An 8,676-nucleotide genomic window follows, 5' to 3' on the forward strand; every position below is an offset into this window, starting at 1 on the left:
TAGTTAAAGAATACGGCCAATGAACGATGTAAGACTACCAATGCATTCTTAAAGGAGACTTGCGATGCGTTGTTAAATAAAGGAAATTGTCAAATCGTGGTCATATACAGGACACTATCAATGAATGACTAAATGGCACGAGCAATCAATGGTTACATTGACACTATGAATGCATGGTTTAAAAAGGAATACTGCCAATGCATGGTTAAATAAGGGCCACTTCGAATACATGCTTGAATAAATCATGTCAATGGTTTAAGGACACCATACCCTATTGGTTAAATAAAGGCGGCCAAGGTATACGTCAATGATTAAATAAAGGCCGCTATCAATGAATGGCTAAATGACACTTGTAATGAATGGTTAAATCAAGGACACTCCGCATAAATGCTTGAATAAAGGACATTATCAACGATGGGCTAAATAAAAGACACTATCAATGAATGGCTAAATAAAGCACGCATCCCCAATGGTTAAATAAAGGCCACCATACGCCCACGTGCCCTCACTCCCAGCTCGGCTAGCAAGGCCTCGCCGCCTCGTCCGGCACACCACGGGCGAGCAAGGGGGAGGACCCACGCGGACCCTTGAGCCGTATTGGGGGGGGGGGATCAAGGGAACCCAGCTGGAGCAACGGGGCCCGAGGGGAGACCCGAAGGGGACCCGGTGGGGTACCCGAGGAGACGCGGAGAAGCCGCTCCAATACCTGCGGGTGCCCGGAGCCCTCTGGTGCGCGCTGCTGGAGGGACACGTGACCGGCAGGGGGTGTGACGCGCGGTGACGTCACGGGAGCGCGCGTGCAAAGGGGGCGGTGGCAACGCTGGCGGCCACGTGGGGCTTGCGCCGCGTGCTCCCAGCCGAAGGCGCAGCCCTGCAATTGCTTGCCGCGCCCACGCCACTGCGGTGGCTATGAGATGCCGACCGTGACGCCTGCTGTGTATTTGGAGTGTGAGTGTCTCTCTCTCTCTCATCATCATCACAGTGGCTATGAGATGTTAACTACCTCGCCTGGTATGCAGGAGGTCGTGGGTTCTATCCCGACCCTGATGCCTGCTGTGTATTTGGAGTGTGAGTGTCTCTCTCATCATCATTACAGTGGCTATGAGATGTTAACTACCTCGCGTGGAATGCAGGAGGTTGTGGGTTCTATCCCGACCCTGACGCTTGCTGTGTATTTGGAGTGTGAGTGTTTCTCTCTCATCATCATCACAGTGGCTATGAGATGTTAACTACCTCGCGTGGTATGCAGGAGGTCGTGGGTTCTATCCCGACCCTGACGCCTGCTGCGTATTTGGAGTGTGAGTGTCTCTCTGTCATCATCATCACAGTGGCTATGAGATGTTAACTACCTCGCCTGGTATGCAGGAGGTCGTGGGTTCTATCCCGACCCTGACGCTTGCTGTGTATTTGGAGTGTGAGTGTCTCTCTCTCATCATCATCACAGTGGCTATGAGATGTTAACTACCTCGCCTGGTATGCAGGAGGTCGTGGGTTCTATCCCGACCCTGACGCTTGCTGTGTATTTGGAGTGTGAGTGTCTCTCTCTCATCATCATCACAGTGGCTATGAGATGTTAACTACCTCGCCTGGTATGCAGGAGGTCGTGGGTTCTATCCCGACCCTGACGCTTGCTGTGTATTTGGAGTGTGAGTGTCTCTCTCTCATCATCATCACAGTGGCTATGAGATGTTAACTACCTCGCCTGGTATGCAGGAGGTCGTGGGTTCTATCCCGACCCTGACGCTTGCTGTGTATTTGGAGTGTGTGTGTCTCTCTCTCATCATCATCATAGTGGCTATGAGATGTTAACTACCTCGCCTGGTATGCAGGAGGTCGTGGGTTCTATCCCGACCCTGACGCCGGCTGTTATTGTTGTTGTAACGTTCTTACCCGCCCCAACTGGACGTCTGTGACAAAAGAGCTTTATAGCTCATCGGATTTCTCCTATGAAAATAAATAGTCTTATTCTGTATATTTGAGGTTTGCGTGTCTAATCTCTCTTCCCGTGGTCGCGTGGATTTTTCTCCGGGTCCTCCGGGTATCCCCTCCACATTTAGTACTTTACTGAATTTATTTATTTATGAGCGACTTGCTTACCTTTTCTATATTTTGCACTCCTATCGTTTTTTGCACTGTTTGTTGTTGTAAACTTGTGACCCGCCCCCTACTGGACACCTGTGAAAAAGAGCTTCATAGCTCATCGGATTTCTCCTCCAGTCTCAACACAGATTCTGATACCGATATTAGGACGATTGCCCAATTTCACGTGGGGGGGGGGGGGGAGGGGGACAAATACAAAGATCCCCCGTATAGCCTTAACAGACTGTTCGGGTAAGTGTTGTTAGCGAGCACCTATGAAGGCCAGAACGGCACACGAGAGGGTGAGTGGCCAGCACCACGCCCAGCCGCCTTTGTATCCCCAGTGGCGATGTTTTTTTACGCAACGCACCAGGTACTCATTTGAGGCTGAGTCGACCTAGGGGAGGTCCAGGACCGGTTTAAATAATCGTCACTGGTGTTGGCCGTGAGCGGGAATCGAACTCGTGTTGCCAGGTTCGTAGCGATTTTGGACGATTTTTGACCCCCCCCCCCCTCGTCATACGGCGTCACAAAAAGTCAGACCGCCCCTCAAATATGACGTCACAAAGCTCTACCCCCCCCCCCAAAAAAAACACATGCTTCAAATCGCTTTAAACTATTGTCATTGTAGTGCGTATTTCATGTGCCGCTCCACTCTGATGTTGTAGGAGAAAACATTTATTAAAAAGTCTATTTGATTAAGTAGAACATTTTCCTGCCCCTCCCCCCTCTTCTGCTGCTGCCGTGCCCCCTGCTTTCTTGGGCCCCTCCCCCCACCTCTACTGCTTATTTTAAGCCTCTGTCTGTTCATCCCTCTGGCCCCCTTTTATCTTGCTTCTCTGTCCGTCTTTCCTCTTCTTACCTCTTGGTGTCCCTGTATATGTATGTCTGCTATCTTGTACCTCGTATTTGTTCACTCTGTCCATGCTGGTGGTATGTTCAATCCAGAGGATGAACACGAAATTTAGCACTCTTCTGAAATTCGTGGTCTGCCAGGCAAGTGTCTAACTGTGTCGTTGGCCGACTGGTTTTGCATCACGTAAATTTTTCTAAGGTTTGTTGAATTCTCGTCTCTCATCTTCTTGTTGTATTTACCTCCGTGCAGTTTAACGCTCTCTATGTGTTGCGTTGATGTCACCCTATGTGCTATTTGTTTCTTACACCTGATGAAGATCGCTTGTGTTGCGGTCGAAACGTCGTGATTGATTTGTTTTAATGTGATTTTATGGTATTTCTACATACGTGACTTTACCGAAAAAAACAATGAGTCACCATAGACTAATGGGTGGTAACTGTTCATTAGGCAAATGAAAAAAACATGTTAATTAGCAAACATGTTTTAAATGTAATTCTTCTCAGGCCCTATTGTGTAAAGGGCAGTCTCCAACTCGTCTCCACCATTGCCGGATTAAGCGAGTGCGGGGCTTGTAGCATATGTTATGAAGGAGCCCCGCATTTAAAACAACACATTTTAAACTTGCATAGTAAAGTAATTGTATTTTTTTATTTGCTACACAGCCAGATAATACGACAAATCGCTAACGTTAAACACCCAGTTGTTCATGAAAGTTGAAGGCAGTATAGTACTATAGTAATAGAGCAAGTGCAGAATCACTGAACCGGAATTGATAGCTTGAAAATATTTAGCGCGGGGCCCTTGAAAGTGCGGAGCCCACAGCGTATGTAGCTACTTTTGCTCCTAGGATAATCCGGCACTGGTCTCCACTCTATCCCTCTAGCCCAGGGATCGGCAACAAAAATAGCAAAGAGGCATTTTTTTCAAATTCGGTAAGCAAAAAGAAACTCCGTATTTCAAGATGCGCAATGCACGTGACTAATGCCACGTGACTAACCCGCAGGTTACCGACCCCTGCTCTAGTCCCTGGGTTTATGTGCTATGAAGAAAAAATATTGCCCGAAACGTCATCTATTATATATAAAGAATATATATATAAAGAATATATATAATAGTGACGAATGTGCCGAGTTAAATTATTTTGTCTGTGTGAAGGAAAGCTCTATCGCATGGAGTCTTAGACAAACAATTATTTCGACATTTCCTGCTTCTATAATTGTCGACATCAAATGCATGATCAAATGATACCAACAAATGTTTGTGTCCTCGTTCACTGCATCTTGGACTCATTCATTCAGAAAAAAAACACGAATCATCTTTGAGAATTATATACTTTTTTTAGGAAGGCAATAATAATGACAATATACCCGTAACCCACAATAGCCTCGCCGAGTATCATCTGGCTAATCTTTAGACCAGTCCTGCGATATTGAAATGTCTGGCCGCGACCGTTAACAAAGAATTTGGGTTCCTGTGGAGTCCAGAGAAATTCCATCACGCACACGAAGCTCACAGCCCCGCACAGATAGATTCAGGAATCCACTATTTTACTGCTACACTTTACACACGTGAACTGATGTCTAAATACTGGACACATTCTCCGTGTATCCTGCATAAGCTTTTGGGGGAAATGTTCGCGAGCACCTATGAAGGGGTGGTGTGGCCAGAACTACGCCCGACCAGCTATGTCTCCAAAGTGCTAATGGATACACAATCGTTTAAGGCCGAGTTGACCTAGGGGAGGCCAAGAGTCGGTTCAGATATTCGCTTCTGATGTTAACTGTGATCGGGAATAGAACTCTGGTCGCCAGGTTCGTAGCGCGGTGCGCTAAACCTCTACGCTACCACTCCCCAATTACCCACACAAAACAACCGCCGTTCGCCACTAAGTGGCTGTGACGTCACCACGGCGTTTGTGCCAGGCTATGTGCACATACTCGGGTGACCACACAGATACCCCGCTTATCGGCACTAACGCCCAGAGCTTTTTTAGGCTGGAACTGTCCGTCTGGAACGCTGTTTCTGGGATAATATTGGCATGCCACATCCATCTCACATTATTTTTTTTACCAAATACAGTGTATATATTATAAACCTCTTTATAGGATGATATAAATATAGGGTACATTAATATAGGATTATGATGTATAGGCATACCTTGTGTTCTAGTTGTAGTGCCTTATGCCGTCATTCTCTGCTCCAAGCCAACCAAGCAGCTTGCCGGAAAAAAATATCGAGTGGGAAATTAAAACTCTGGTTTCATGACATAAAAGCGTGACAAATGATGACACCATAAGGCTCTAATGCGAGACCAGTAATTAAAGAGGCGCCTTCCCCTAACGAGACATCCATCAGCGGGGATCAGGGGCTCGAAGGTGGGGGGGGGGGTGATGCGGCTCAGCACGACCGCGGTGGTCAGGAGCGAGCGCAGAGGCTGGGGTTATGTATCGTTAGTAGGGAGTGGTGGGGCAGTGGTTAGCGCACGCCGCTACGTAGCCGGTCCTGGGACTCCCCCAGGTTAACTCGGCCTTTCCTTAACGAGTACGCTGGGTAGACGAATGCGACCGCGACGTGGTGCTGGCTACAGCCCCGTCTCGCGCGCCGTTCCGATCTTAATAGGGGCTCGCTGGGAGCACTTGCCCCGATCGCCTGTTAAAGGCTATAAGGGGGATCTTTGTCTTTGTGTTGCGAAGATCCACCGTGCACCCCCCTCCCCCCCACCAGCACGACTGCCAATGGTCCCACTCCGTCAGTGTTAAAACAAATCGATGCGTGGGGTCGATGCAACTTAAACTTGGCTGATAGCAGCAACCCAGCGTGGAGCTGGTCGTGCGTGTTGTCGCGTGCGTCCTTGTTGTGCGTCTGTGCGTGTGTGCTTCCCCCCGAGGTTGTGTCCGTGCGTGTATTTGTGTTTGTCTGCGAACGCGTGCGCTGCGCGCGTGCCTTCTGCGTTGCGTTTGCAATGAAGCGGGTGCATTTGCGCACAAACGTGCGCACGTTATACACACAAGCACACACGCGTGCACGCGATATCTCTCACACTCACGCGCGGCAGTGGAGGGGTTCACACGTGGTTACTGCGCTAGTCGCTGATGCTGATGCGAGCCGGTTTATTGAGCAACATTGCGTTCCTGGGAGCCACTGACGATAGCCGTGCTCCATAAACAAAACGGTTAAAATCATCCTCTCAAAGATCCCCCGGATAGCCTTAACAGACTGTTGGCGCAAGTGCTGTTAGCGAGCACCTATGAAGGCGGGCACGGCACACGATGGAGTGAGTGGCCAGCACCACGCCCGGCTGCCTTTGTCTCCTGAGTGGCGATGTCAACACACCGCACCAGGTACTCATTTGAGGCTGAGTCGACCTGTGGGAGGGTGTAGGACCGGTTCAGATAATCGTCACCGGTGTTGGCCGTGAGCGGGAATCGAACTCTGGTCGCCGGGTTCGTAGCGCAGCACGCTAGCCACTACACTACCGTTCCTCTCATCACACACACACACCATCAACAGCCGATATTCATCACCACCATCCTTGACCATGCTTCCAACGCACACACACTATCCCTTCGCAGAATACCTTCACGCTCCACCTCACACACAACTGGTGCTCTACGGGCCTTAATAGGTGCTCGCTGCTACACTCGCTCCTACAGATTTGACGGCAAAACGTGTTGATCTTTGTGTGTGTGTGTCTTATATATTCGTTTACACGTTAATGATACATGTATATCTGTGTGTGTATGAATTGCGTATGTATTTATTTTGCATGGATGTGTATGTAAGGGTGAAGAACGGCGATGGTTTGAGTAAGGAAACCTTCAGCCAGCAGTGGATAAAGCATGGCTCATGATCATGATACGTGGGTATTGTGTGTGAGCGATTCACGCGAAGTGGACACAATGTTTGGTGACGCTGCTGAGTTGGCAAAGGTGCACGAGCACAATTAACGAAATAAAATATATATAATTAAAGGCGACGTTTCGGGAAAGGGCCTTCTTCATAGCACACAGTGACAAGTACAGCTTGTTCCATTGGCTAATGCTATTCTTTGTTTGTTACGCCAACCTTTAAAGGCATCGGTGTCTCTTAGCGCCTTTCTTCGTGAAGGATTCTCGGCTATGGCATCAGACAAAACAGGCCATTGCCTTGCTGATGAGACTGAGTAGTCTAAACTGTTCCGTGGGGTATGTAGATCCTGTAACAAATCCAACTGGAATAACATTTGGTCTGGAAGTCCAAAGAGCCTAAGTTGTTATTTCATTTTATTGTTGATTAGTTTCCGGATGAAAAACAATAATCGTTCATTATTCATGCCATATATTATTTTTAGATGCGTCTCGTGTTATACCCCGGTTCACTATTACATTAATAAATAATGTAATACCGTATTCTGCGGATTATATTTATAAGACGCACGATTCCCCCCTTCAGTTTACAACAATTGTTGGGAATGCGTCTTTATCATCAGGTAGTTGTGTGCGTGTGTGTGGAACGAGCAGACTTGTACAACACTTTATTGACATCGGGCACAAGTGTGGGGTCCATCTTACAATTCGGAGCGTCTTATAGTCCAGGCAATACGGTAGTAACTAAGATGTTTAAGGCACAAATGTAATTTAAGCAAAAAAACTCCTTGCGTAAGTTATTTTGTCCAAATCCAAAGGAGGAAAAACACGTCAACGTGTCGGGCCAATATCCTTCCCCAGGATTTCAGTAGCTTCGTCCAGCAGTGGAGTGACAAAGTGCTGTATATTATTAATAAATCAAAAACACGTAATTTTTACCTGTTTATAAATTGAATGTTACACTAATGTTGATTTTGCTGAAAGAGCAACACTGTCAGACCTGATAGCTGGAAGTGAGACGCAGGTCAACGTGATCACGCATTTGTTGAAGCAAGAAGACGCTGGGGCGGTTTCGACATTCTGGGTCTCATCAGCAGTCAACTTTGTTCAATACATTCCGCAACACCTTTCACATTACGACAACAACCTCTCCCCTCCCCCCTCCTCCCCGTCGTATCGATAAAGAAGAGAGCCTGTATATACATACTTGCATACAAAGAGAGACGTGTGCAAGGATGATGTGCACAACTGTAAATTGTCATCGTATCGGAGACAAAGGCGGGTGCATGGAGTTGTCAGCAGCAGCAGCCGCTGGTAGTGGTGGTGGTGACCGTGGCACCACGCTGATTTCATGCTCTGCCACGCGTCTTCACGCGTCCGGACAGTTTCAGTGGATGAGCCCGAATCGGGCGTCGCTGACTCGTCCCACGCGCCACCCTGTTGCGACAGACGTGAGCGACACACGCAGCAGCGACCAGGTAGGGCACACTGCACGAGCAGGCGGTACACAAAGGCGAAGGCGCGTGCCGACACAAACGCCGCACAAACACACCGCGTGCACGTGTGCATCGACAGTGCTTAAGCGTGCACCTGTACCAATCTGTTCACCTGCGCACAGCACGCGTGCACATTCACACGCGCGCACACAGCTGACTGCGTGTAGACTGTTGCACCTACAACGCATAGAAGCGCGTTCGTACAATTGCGTGCGTGCACATTTGACATACAGCTGGTATATGCGTGCATGCCTGTATACATTTCAAAATACGTACTGTTCGTACAGCACATGTGTGCATGGTATGACAATAATAATCATCGTCGTCATCATCATGTAATAGCCCTTCTGTCTATCCACTGCTGGATGAAGGCCTTCCCCACGCCGTGTCGGTCACGGGG

General features: G+C 48.4%; 1 protein-coding gene across 2 annotated transcripts in view; it reads right to left on the minus strand.

Annotated features, from left to right (window-relative positions):
• OLA1 (Obg like ATPase 1) overlaps positions 1-814 on the minus strand; it is a 69,555-nt gene extending 68,741 nt beyond the window's left edge. The window contains exon 1 of one of the 2 annotated variants that reach the window (XM_032965701.2): positions 707-814. The gene's annotated coding sequence lies outside the window, so the exon portion shown is untranslated. The other variant, XM_032965703.2, reaches the window with a different exon arrangement.
• Positions 815-8,676: the final 7,862 nt, after the last annotated feature.

This window comes from Petromyzon marinus, chromosome 34 (assembly GCF_048934315.1).
Source record: "Petromyzon marinus isolate PM22_M1 ecotype Great Lakes invasive population chromosome 34, UKy_Petmar_22M1.pri1.0, whole genome shotgun sequence".
Lineage (NCBI taxonomy): Eukaryota > Metazoa > Chordata > Hyperoartia > Petromyzontiformes > Petromyzontidae > Petromyzon > Petromyzon marinus.